Consider the following 12,988-nt stretch of genomic DNA (forward strand, 5'->3'; position numbering starts at 1 on the left):
TGGAACACCAATAGTTAATAACAACACTGTTTATTGTGTACACCTGCAAAACAATGAAACCAAGTAAGTGCTGCCTAGCCCCGTCTGCCTCTCAAGCCATCATCACCTGGCTGCATCCCTGTAGGTGTAGGAGGAGGGTGCTGGAAGAAGGTGGTCCTGGCTTTTGGCGTCCGGGAGAACATTCCCCAAGCACAAGGCAGCGTGGATGATTGCAAGGCAGGCTGGCAAACAGGCGGGTGGGGCCAGCATCCACGGTGAGGCAAAGGAAGAGCTGGCAAGAGCGGACAGAGGGGGTGCAGCCGGCTAGTGAGTGGCCTTTAAGAGGAGGCCCTGGAGCTTGAACATGAGATGGTGAAACTGGAGGGGCTAGTAGAGGGGCTCAAACAGGATGACGTGGCCAGGGCACTGAGCAAGGATGGTCTTAGCAACTGCATTTCGTAGGGATCGGATGAGGATGTTATGGGGGCAGGACAAGAGGCAGGGTTTAACGTGCGGGGGCGTGTGCTAAGCACAGCTCCTCCTCCACTGGTGTGGTGACAGTGCCCCCTACTGGTTCAGTCTACTTTGAAATTTTGAGCTAATTGAAAAACCGGGGTGGGGGAGGGAATGGCAAAAGAATTTTGTTTGAAAATGTTTGACCAGCTCCACATCCGGACCCACGGAGATATGCATATCAATAGTATACGGAGCAAATGTGGGGGTTGTAATGTCTTGTTAAAAAGCAATTACAGTCCAGCTATAGTTAACCAGTAGCACAGTCTGTTACATTTCTAAGTTCTTTAAGACAAGGACGGTCTCTTGCTATATGTCCAGACAGCACCTAGCACAATGCGACTCAGCTCATGGCTGAGGCCTCTGGGCACAGTTTCAATACAATAATTATTACTCCCACGTCAGGCAAATAGGATTGCCAGTTTTGGCTTTGTCTGCAGTGTTGCTGTAGCTGTGTTGGTCCCAGGATATTAGAGAGACAAAGGGGGGAGGTGAGGTCATATCTTTTTCTGGACCAACTTCTGTTGGTGAGAGACAGAAGCTTTCGAGCGACGCAGAGCTCTTCTTCGGGGCAGGATTGGCTTTGGCATCTAAGAAAAAGAGTTTATAGGTCTTTAGTGATTTGGAATAAATTCAGTAAAATGTGTATCTATGTATCCATACAAACGGAGAGCATATATATATATATATGTTCTAAAGGAAAAATATATACTCTTTATAGACATACAAATTTTGATTAGCCAAGTAAAATCTGATCATCTGAAAAAGTATTCAGGGATGTATACATTATAATTCCTTAAAATATTTACCATATGGCCTTCCGTTTTCCATGAAAATACATCTGCACTGCTAGCCACAGCCATTAATAGTGATATTCAGACAAGAATTAGACTGTCTCAGCAATACTGCTGTGGAATGTCATATTTTGTTAATACATGCGAACATTTATTAAGTGTTAGTCTAGTGCAAAGACTTACCTCATTTTGGTTCTCTACATGCTGGCCAAAAAGATGGAGACGAAACATACCAGTGGATGGTTTTTTGGGAATGTCCATAGAATGGAATCATAGAAGATTAGGGTTGGAAGGGAACTTGGAGGTCATCTAGTCCAACCCCCTGCTCAAAACAGGGCCAACCCCAACTAAATCATCCCAGCCAGGGCTTTATCAAGATGGGCCTTAAAAACCTTTAAGGATGGAGATTCCACCACCTCCCTAGGTAACCCATTCCAGTGCTTCACCACCCTCCTAGGGAAAAAGTTTTTCCTGATATCCAACCTATATCTCCCCCACTGCAACTTGAGACCATTGCTCCTTTTTTTGTCATCTGCCACCACTAAGAACAGCCTAGCTCCATCCGCCCTGGAACCCCCTTTCAGGTAGTTGAAGGCCACTATCAAATCCCCCCTCATTTTTCTCTTCTGTAGACACAATAAGCCTAGTTCCCTCAGCCTCTCCTCATAAGCCATGTGTCCCAACCCCCTAATCATTTTTGTTGCCCTCTGATGAACTCTGTCCACATCCTTCCTGTAGTGGAGGGCCCAAAACTGGACACAATACTCCAAATGTGGTCTCACCAGTGCTGATTAGAAGGGAATAATCACTTCCCTTGATCTGCTGGCAATGCTCCTTCCAATGCAGCCCAACATGCTGTTAGCCTTCTTGGCAATAAGGGCACACTGCTGACTCAAATCCAGCTTCTTATCCACTGTAACCCCCAGGTCCTTTTCTGCAGAACTGCTGCCTAGCCTGTCGGTCCCCAGTCTGTAGCAGTGCATGGGATTCTTCCATCCTAGGTCCCCAGCAATGCCCTTTCTAAGCCTGCCAATCTTAGACACCTGCTGGGAAGTTGTCAACTTGGCCTGGAGTCTCTCTAAGAGACGTTTTCGCTCAGCTGGGTTTCGGAGAGGTTTGTATAGTGGCCAGAATTCCCTCCAAAGCTTCTCAGGCAGCCCACGACAGCAGACCAGCTGTGCCACTCTGCAAGGGCCTTGGCTTCACGCTCAGGTATCTGTTGCCCATCAAGATTCTTGGAAGGAACATTGGCCAGCCATTGCCTATGAGGATGCCAGGATAGGGGCACCTTATGACCTACCCACCATTGAAACAGGCCAAAATCTGGCCCACAGAGATGGGTGTGGTTAAAAAGATAATTTGCAAAGGTGCAGAAGGGGTTAAATTTGATGAGAAAAGAAGGGTGGACTCCAATCCCTCGCTCTATGGAATATATGTGCACAATACAGGACAGTTTGTTTTGATGTTAATATTAACCATTGAATTGTTGCCGCAATGTACCTGCCACACCATGCCCTGCACTGTATCAGGTTACAGCCTCTTGGAAGTGTTGATGTTCAAATGGAACAAGAGCTGCTGGATTCTACAGATGCTGGGGTAGAAAACATCAGCAAGGGCTAACCAACCCAAGGTGTAGCCAGAAATAAGTTAACCTTAACTTGTGGGTCAATTTGTCTGTGCTTTCTAATGCACCTATCTGCTAAACTATACATGGCAGAAAAAGGCCTATGATAGGCTTGTGGGAAAATATCTTCTATTTATATATTGCACTTCATCCCAAGGTGGTTTGCAAGTGATACACCCAGAAATCACTTTCCCACACACTGAAGCGTGGCAACGTATGGGGTAGAAAACAACAGCTATTTTTTTAACAATTTGCAACACTAAAAACAAAAAAATTAGACAGAAAGTGATGATTAATATCAATACGTACCATTCACCGTATTACCTACTCCAGGTAGGTAATCCTGGCCCAACTGATTTCAATGGACTCAGGATTTCACCCCAATTATGCAAAAATAATGAGTTAGGGCCCTCAAAATCATGGCATTGGCTTTTAAATCATGAGAAAAAAATGTTAGTTTTTTTACATTTACATTTTGGTAAGTTAGTTGAAAAATTTTCCATGGAACAGTTTTCCAATGGAAAATGCAATTTTATGTAAATGTTTCACTAGACCATGTCAATTTCGATTAAATTTTTGACAGGAAAAAGTCTAATTAAATCATTTCAACTTTTTCATTTTGATAATACCAAAACATTTTCTTTTGATTAGGTAAAAACATTTTGTTTTGACCATATCATTTTGATTCCATTAGTTTCTACTTTTATCTTGCATTAAAATATTTATAGTATCATATTTATATATACACAATATAATATTTATGTATTTAATACTTTATAATGTTTTGACATTATTGAAACAAAACAATTTGATGTTTCTGAATCAAATATTTTTGGAATTTCCAGTCCCTAGTAAATTTTGAAATTTCAACTTTACATTTCAATTCAGAATTCAAACAAATTTTGAAATGTCTGACTTTCTCACAGAATGGACGTTCCATTTCCTAACTAACTGTACTCTGTGGTTTTTGAGGCTTTAGGCCATGGGTTGGTCACATTTTTAAGCTTTTATCTGCACCATGAGGGCTAGATTTTTTTTTTTTAAATGAAAGCTGAGATTCTCAGATAATCACAGGATTCCAGAAGCTGAGGGGTGGGGGTCAGCAAATATTGCAAGACAGTTGATAAAATCACAAGGGTTGGCAACACTGCCTTTACACGCATGATGCTACTGTGATTATTCTTGGTGTGACAATAATAACCAGCACTTTGGGAAATTTGTAGAGATGGGAACATTTCGAAAGATACAGAAGGCCAAAGAAGATGCTTTTCTGGGCCTTATATGAATTATCCTGATCTCTCTATCTGCAAAGAGTTGGATGGACCGTGTCACCATATCGTAAGACTTCCAATGAGGAGGGAAATGAGGTGAGACAAAGAACGATCTTCTCCTTTACAGTATTTTGGGGCTCTTCTGCTCCAGACCCAGTTGGGACCTAGCAGCATGGAGAAAAATATTTCAAATGGGTTCAGTTGCTACATTTGGCTTTCAAAGTTGAGCACCAAAAATTATGGGGGGAGGATGTTTGAATTGAGCAGTTTGTCACAGGTCATTATGAAAGCAGGGGCCGACGTACTTAAACTCGAACCAGACCTGAGTTGAGGAGAAACTGGGCTTGCCATGGCCGAGAGGTCATTGTGCTGCAGAGCATCCTCCACCGCGTCAGGAACGGACTGTAATGAGAAATGGCCGTGGGATTAAAAGCCGAAAAGCAGCATGAAGCAATTTTGGGGGCAGGTCATCGCTACGTCTCATACAGACAGGAGGCGTCTGCCTCCTTTTATGCTTTGGCAACACTTGTGCAGCTTGGTATGCCAATAAAGGGTTAGGGAACTGGCCAGAAATGGGTTTGGAATTCAAATACCCTGCGTTTTAGGAGTGGCAAGGTCGGGGATTTGGTTTGGGGGCCTCTTTCTAGCAAAAAATGCTTAAAAAGTGACCAGAACTTTGCGCAGCCAAGCAGAAAGTTTGGGGTTTGGGGTTTATTCTGAGTGTGCAGCAGATGTCTTTGTGGGAGGGAAGATGGCTTATTTTTTCCTCTGAGCCACCCTTCACAACTTGCTGGCTGCAAAACAGTAAACAGCCTTGGGAAACCCCATCCCAAGGGGTTGGCTCTCCCCAGCCGACTCGCCTCCCTCGTGCCTTGTTTATGGAGCATCGGTGCTGTGCTAATTCTCCTAGCTAGGCACTGAAGTCTGTGCTGCTTCTCACTGAGTCTCTCCCAGCTGCCTCGCTCGCTCTGGGCTGGCTGACAGGAATGCTTGTATATCCTTCACAAAGCATTATTTTTATGGTGTGCGTATAAAAAGCACACTGCATGTACACAATGGCTCACAGAATGCACATCACTCTTGCACTGGAAGTGCCTTTCCGCCTCTTCAGCTAGGACTGGGAATGAGCTGTTTATTGCTCTGTGCCCTCTGTATTTCAGGCCTATGTACGCACGTGTGGGTGGGTAGGGCTGAAACTTCATTTTATATTATTTTTTTTCCTTTTTGCAGGTCATATACCACCGGATCGTGTTGTTGCTCCAGTCAAACCACTTCTATTTAGCTGGCTTTGGGAAACTCATTCAGATCCTTTCTCTCCACTTAGTCTGCAAGATATTTGCTCCTTGCTGGACTGGAGGGTAGGATTTCGACTCTCATCAGAGCGGTCTACAGCCAACAACAGCCTGCAGGCCTGATCTCTGCCACTTACGTCAGTATAAATCCATTCGCTTCAATGGAGTTATGCCAAATTTGCGCCAGCTATCCATACTGTAGTTTACGATGTGTCTTACAGTAGCGCCTAGAGGCCAGACCAAGATTGGGGCCCTGTACAGGCAGATAATGAGAGATGGTCCTTGCCTGTGTTGCCCCCCAAAAGGAAATAAGGGGGCCAGGTTCTCAGCTGGTGTAAAGATATGGCTACCTGGTAGCTGCAAGGTATCAGGTCCAGTTTGCGAAGACATACCTGTGCTAGCTCTGATTGAGCTAAGCATGCTAAAAACAGCAGTGGTGTCATGGGCAGCAGGAGGCGCTAGCGGCCCCGAATATGTACCTGTGCTCTTGAACGGCATTGTACTTGGGAAGGCTAGCCCCTCCCACCACGCCTACTGCTCTCAGCGCGCTAGCGTGACGAGAACCGGCACAGGTAGCTCTCTCCTGGAGCTGGGATTCACGCCCCCCGCAGCAACGTAGAAACACCCTAAATCAGCCAAGCCCCATTCAGCTCAATTCAGCTAGCAGGCTCGCTGTGGATCTGGCTCGTAACATTCAGTCCCAGGCCCGCTCTGTCCCACAGATCGTAGTGCTGTCAACTCCAGCGCCCGAGAAAGGAGAAAAGCCGTCACTGCTCGGAGGTGACCCCCTCCCGGTGTTGCTGTGAAGAATAATGTTTCAAGTGTGAAGAAAAAAACGCCCGCCCTCACTGGGAGCATGTGCGCGGCTAATCCCCTGTTTATGCTCCGTCTGGCCCAGACGCCCACGCCGTCCTATGCTTTTGTTCATTAATGAGGTCTAGGGTGAAAAGATACCTTAGCCTCAGCTGTCTGCAGTTTATAGAAACTGTGAGCTGTTCCCCAAACAGCAGCATGAAACGTATCATTTCAACAGACCTGCTTCTTGTGCAGTGCCACTGACAATTCTCCAAATGCAGACTCCATCCTTCTAAATGACTTAAGGACCCAGCTCCTGGTGTATATGGTTGCATAGCTCTTCCTAGCAACAACCAGAGGCCAGCGCCGGTTTCAATCCTATGTTTTGGATCAAACCGGGTGGACCTTGAATGGAGATTTAATATGTACGAATCGTTAAGTTAGCTACAGGGATTGTACTAGGCACTGATCATTCTAGTAGCAACAGGTCAGCATGTCAATTGCTGTAATGTAAGAAGACCATAGGCCTGAGAGCAGAGGAAGGACCAAGGAGGAGGATGCAAATGAGGAAAAGAAACAGAAGAGGGAATCTGGGAAGGAAAGGAAAGGCAGAGAGATGAAATAGTCACCCTAAGTGATAGCACCTGCTCCATCAAACTATGCCAGGTACTACGTGCTTTGTGGTATCTCCTGCATAAGGCACATACTGAAAAGTGTGTCTCACTTGATAAGAAATAATGAGCCAGATTCTCAGGCGGTGTAAACTGGCCGTGCTCCATTGACTTCAACAGAGCTATGCCATCTGACACCAGCTCAGGTTCTGGCCCAGTGTTTCTATTGAACGAATTGATTGGAATGAAGGTGGCTTACAATCCCAGCAGTATCTTCTCTTAGAGGGAGGGGAACAGGGTTGTTTCATTCTTATGGGGCCAAACACTACACGGCTCCATTTCCCATAAAACCCAGTTCTTTCTCAAACAAAAAACCCACTGAGTTCAATGGGAGTTTTGCTTGAGTAAGGACAGCAGGATTTACTCCACAGAAAGCGTGATGCTTTGGTTAGCTGCTGCTAGAGAAATGGGTTGGACAGTGAATACCCCAACAGAAGGCAGCGGATTAGATATACTCCAGCAGTTCTCATGGGTGTGGCACCTCTGCCCGTGACCTCAGCAAGTTAAGTAACCTCATTCTGGATCAGTCCCTGGATGGGACATTTCACAAGACAGGCCACGTGCCGCAGGAAATGGTGCTAGTGTGTGGGCAGAGGGAGGTATTCTTCTCTATAAATCAGCTCTGAATCTATGCTCCAGTGTGTCCTTTGGATCAGGCATGAAACTTAGATCCAGATCCAGTGGGGTCATTAAAGACGCCATGGCACTTTTCATTACCGTTAGCTTCAAATTCCAACCTAGTGATTACATCCATATTTTGGTTTGGGGTGAAAGGTGTCATTGTAAGAGAATCATTATTGTAATGCATAGCCTAAATTCTTCTTGCAGTGTCAGTTGTGTAGGATATTCTTGTTCACTTCATGTCTGAAACTGTTCCACAGTGTTGTTGTGTGCTGTTAAATGGTTACTGCACTCTACGCCAGAGCTGGCTGCATTTCAGCAGTGGAGGATGTAAGTGATAGGACGGATCCTGCAGTCAGTAGCAGTTCTGAAGTCAATAGGCATTTGTGGTGAGGAAGGTCTCTGGGATCTGTCTCATCAGGCCCAATTCTGCTCCCGCTGAATTGTCCAAATAGATCAAAATTTCCACTGACTTCAGTGGTACAGGATTGGTCCGAGAGTTTGTAAAGTGCTTTAGACTAATAATAAGATATTTTCAGAATGACGATATTTTTTTTGAAAAAAAAACCAACTTTCCAAACCTAAATATTTCTTTTCTTTTCTTTTCTTTTCTTTTCATCTGTTGGAATATAGTAGATATATAAATGCTGAGATTTATTTGCAAAATTAAAAATTAATTTTAATGGGATTTCGGTGTCCAAATCCCTGAGGTAATTTTGCAAATCTTAGCCAAAAGCTATTGTTTGAAGGGCCTTGCTAAAAACGTGGCTGAAAGGCAAAAATTCAGATTCTGACCCCCTTTGCTTGTGTTGGGGCGTCTCTCACTGGTGAAGTCAGGAGGGATATTCTGGAGTAAGGGCACAATACAACATGAATCAGCTTAGCTGAATATAGCCCAGAGGCAGGCACAACAAATGGATTAATAACAATTTAGGGGATTTCTTCCCTGGGTGCACGGAACATTATTAAAGTGAGTACAAGAGGCAGAGTCAAGGGGCCAGATTCCAGTTTCATCAGCTGGAGTTCCTCCAGATGTGCTGAGTGTAAATGAGATCAGAATCTGGCCTCAGCCCAGCTGCTGCTAGTCATGTGGTTACATAACGTTCATGTGATTCCTAGGATTGAATTATTTTCAATATGTATTTTGCCAAAAACAACCAATGGGTGTTTTCTGGCTTTTCTCTGCAGTGCAGTAAAACTTCCACTTCCTGAGGATTGGTTGGCATAGCTCTGCTCCCACGCTGCATGCCCCCAGCTATCAGAGCCGCACTACTGTTCCTTAGCACAGCGTAGACAAGGGGCAGTCAGTCTGGTCTGCAGTCCTCCCGTGTGATGCCAAAACTCTGCGGTGGGTTAGAACTAAAGAGCACACTGGGGACTCCAATGAGCCCAGCAACCTCATTGTCACGCGGCAATGCCAGCGGCTTTGCCTGGAGCTCTCCAGATGTGAAAAGCTCCGGGGACAAAATCGGGGGGGAGGGAACCACTTTGGTGGCGCCAGAGTCCAATCTTTGGTAAATGATCCAGACCCGAGGCCAAGAATTTCCAGCATAGGAGCCTAAAGTTCGGCTCCAAGGGGGAGATTTTCAAAGGCGGAGATGGCAGCTTGTCTCCCAACTCTCATTAAGAGTCAGTGGAATTGGAATCCCTGACCGCTCCTTGAAAATCCCTGTCCTACATCTGAAGATAACGTGCTAAATAAGTAACCCAATTTAAACATTTAATGCAGTTAAACCTGCATTAAGCAACCTGCTCTTTTAACTGCTCATTGCAAAACACCCCTGGTGCAATTTGTGTAGAACTAACCTGAGAAGTTTCACTGTATGTAAACATGCAACATGACGATGTCCTAGCAGGCAAGTTAACATACAGAATATGCACATGCATGGCTTGCACTTGCATGCTGGAACCTTTCCTGCACATACTTTCTCTCTAATTCATTCATTTCTCCCCCTCCACCCCCCCCCACACACACACACACATACTAGTGCGCCGGCTGCAAATGGACAAGCTCTTATATGTGCAGCTGTGATGTTTGTCGATGGAGGTGCCATCTGCGGTGCTGGCTCTGTAATGAAAAAAAGCTCACAGCTGCATTTGCCTGGTACTGGGGTACCCGGACGAGATCATTCATTGCTGAGATCTCAAGCAAAGAGGCTTGGCAGGGAAAATAAAGAGGGTGACTGCAGGAGGCAAATATAAACATATCCTGCAGATAGCAACTGCTGCTGCTGTTGTATCAGTGGGCTATGAACTTGTTTCCTATGTCTGTTATTAAGGGGGTGATATGCACCCCTGAAGGGGTAGGAAATGTCATTAACATTGTGTTTCAGATGTGATGTAGTTAGAAACAGTGAAGGAAAACACTCCCATCAAAACATTGTCCTCGTCAGCAAGAGAGAGAGCAGCTTACCAGCGTAAATCCTTCCCCAGACAGGTAGGAACATGAGCCAAAGATTCTTCCCTTTCCTGTGCAACAAAGGAGACAGAGAAACAAGGTAACATTTGACATCAGGAAGCCAACTAATTGCACCGCACAAGACATGCAACTGTCCGGAGGCAATGGTTAGATGTAGAATATTAATACAACGAGTGAGGCCCATTTTCTTGATACACCTGATTCATTTCTCAGATGGGCCTTCTCATTTACACTAAGATCCTTCTACTCTGCTCTGGCAGTGCAAAGTAGCCTGAAAGTGGTAGCAAATTACACTGCCGTGAGTGTATTACATGAATCAAGCCTGGATGGGTTTTACCCAAGTGACTCCATTGGCTTCAATAGAGTTATAAATATGAGGAGGCCCAGGCCCACGGTGTGTATTGCACTAGCAATACCGACACACCACAAATTATCCTCCTGCAGTTTGGATCATCTGAAATTCAGCTCCGTCTCCCCAGATCGCTAGGGAATCCTGAGTGACTGAAGGCTGAGGGTACCTTGGTTCTACAACGTACCTGGACGGGTCGCACACCCAGCCTTACATCTCCCCACACACACCGGCAAGGTGTTTGAGTGGGAACCGATTCAGAAAGATGGATACTGCCCAGTGATTCACCCATATACATTTCTGCTTCAGCTACTCTTCCCTTGAAGTGTTTCCTATACACTTTCTAACCCCCCCTTGACCCTCTTTCAGCGGCTGAGGTCCAATGTTTGTTGCTTGCACACAGGTGTGCACAGCACTTCCCAGACCAATAAACTGCTTACAGAAGGGTCCCCGCCCTGCAGAGTTTCCAGTGGCAGGCCCAGATACTGCTCCATCCCTGTGGCGTCCCAGTGAAGTCAAGCTGGACCAATCTATGGGCACGTCTCCATGGGTAGCATGGGGTGTGACTGCAGCTTGTGTAGATGTACCAGAGGTTGCTTTAATCCAGATAACTGAGCGGTGACGCGGTGGCAGGACTACAAGCCGCCTGGAACTCTGGTGCAGTATGCCTCCACTGCTGCGGCTTTGCTGCCCCAGGACCTGAGCGAGATAGATTAAAGCTAACTTGGGTGTCTACACCAGCTGCACTCACACCTGTGCAGTGTAGACAAACCCTAAGTCCTGAGCTACACCGAAAACTTAGGTTGACCTAGCTACGCTGCTCAGGGGGGGCAGAAAAGTGTAGTGAGGCCTAGTACAGCAAGCGAACACAGCCAGCGGGCAGGGCAGCGGTGAACATCACGAGATACGCGTATGTGGCAGAGCCCGCCGGCCTCTAGCTCATCGCGAAGAAGAGCAGCTTGGGCAGGGGATCCGAAGGATGAGAATCAGACGCAAGGCCACATCCCACCGTGGGCCGACAGCAGGAGATGGCTTGTTTTGCCACAGCGGGATGCCCGTCCAAGATGGAAAGTGAGGTGATGAATCTGGACCACGTCGTGCAGTTGACGTCATTTCTGGAGGACCAGCCGAGCCGTTTGTCTGTCCAGCAAGCAGGACGCAAATCTAGTTAAGGAAGAACTGGGCAGGGAAACGAAGATCTTCTTCCAAAATGCTCATTGAACTAGTCCCTCTGGGCCAGCCAGGAGATAGCTCTTCTTAAGGGAAGCGAGGGAGGGACTGGGGGAAAACGTAGGCTTCATGGACTAAAGAACACAAACAAGATAATTGGGCAAACAATGGATTTCCGACCTGATTTTATTTCTTTGGGCTGCACCGTCTTTCCTGTTTACTTGTTATTTTGGAAATGGAACAATTGATAATTTACTGCTGATTAGCTGGCAAGACTCCGACTTGTCAGTAAACTTGATTTTAACTGGCCAAGTGTCAGGGCAAGAAGCCAGGAACGTTGTGGCAGGGAACAGTAAACAAAACAATTATAAGATTAACACCTTGTTTAGCGGTCAGATATTGTCAAGTGGGTGAAAGATGGCTCCAGCTCCTCAGTCTATATCGCCTGGTAGACAAATTACCTTATTAAGAAGGATCTTGCTCATGGGCCATTCCCTGCACCTGTGTCCTCAAATATTTTCATTCATTTTGGAGAGGAGGCTGACACTCTGCCTGGACTGGTTTGATTCTGTGCAGCTGCAAGAGCATTATTTGGCGTTAACATATTTGCATATCAATGAGACCCTGATTAATATTTAAATAGCCAGCTGTCCAAGCCACCTATAAAAGAAAAAGAGCCCTGGGTTTTTTTTTTTTTTTTTTAGGGTAACACTTAACGGCCTTTCTCAAGTTTGCTTCATTTTTATCCTCTATACTTTTTTTGGAAAAAAAAAACAAAACAACCCCCCCACACACACCACAAAAACAACACCACCGGCCAGGAAAAAAAAAATGAAATGCCATTAATGAGTTATCAGCAGATTGGTTGTGTCCTTTTCAATGCTTCCCAGTGCTTTTGTGTCATAGCTGCAGCTGCATAGAGCGGGTTTATAGAGAAGAGCGCTACAAGACTGAACTGATATGAGCCCATGGGCGCTGTATGCCAGGAGGGCTGAAAACTAGCATGAGACTTCAAAAATGAATCCCAGCCACCAAAGAATTAACAATCCGTTTCAAGGTTTTCTCTTTCAAGATGATAGGATTTCTGTCTTTTTAAGAATGGGTTTCAGCCTGGTTCTTGCATCCAGTCCCTGTCTCGGTAATGAGCCAAAACCAAAACACCTGATCGAAACATCTTAGCACTTGGGAAGAGATCTGACCTTTCTGCTCTCTGTATACAGTCAGACGAGGTGCGACGTGCCATGATAAGTAACCACGACTGGAGAGGAATTATTTAGAGTGGTAGATCAGAGGGGACACTTGAAGCAATGGGATGAAATTAACAAAGGACTAATTTAGGCTGAATATGTTTATCGTTTAGGTTACCTGATATAAAAGAAGCTTCTGGACAATGAAATCTTTCAGGCTTTCCTAACGGAAGTGGTGGAAGTCTCACCTGCTGGGACTTTTAAAACTAGTCTGGACTAAGCACTAGGAAGTATCCAGTAAGG

The 12,988-nt window shown here is 45.6% G+C and overlaps 1 long non-coding RNA gene across 1 annotated transcript; it reads right to left on the bottom strand.

Annotated features, from left to right (window-relative positions):
- Positions 1–753: 753 nt before the first annotated feature.
- LOC137144114 (uncharacterized) lies at positions 754–10,022 on the bottom strand. The gene is made up of 3 exons (XR_010917327.1): positions 9,974–10,022; positions 4,504–4,583; positions 754–1,082 (listed from the first exon to the last, which is right to left on the bottom strand). It is a non-coding gene; the product is annotated as an uncharacterized lncRNA (long non-coding RNA).
- Between the last annotated feature and the right edge of the window lie 2,966 nt (positions 10,023–12,988).

The sequence above is a fragment of the Emydura macquarii genome, unplaced genomic scaffold, assembly GCF_026122565.2.
Source record: "Emydura macquarii macquarii isolate MOO-44397 ecotype Brisbane River unplaced genomic scaffold, CSIRO-AGI_Emac_v2 contig_3390, whole genome shotgun sequence".
Lineage (NCBI taxonomy): Eukaryota > Metazoa > Chordata > Testudines > Chelidae > Emydura > Emydura macquarii.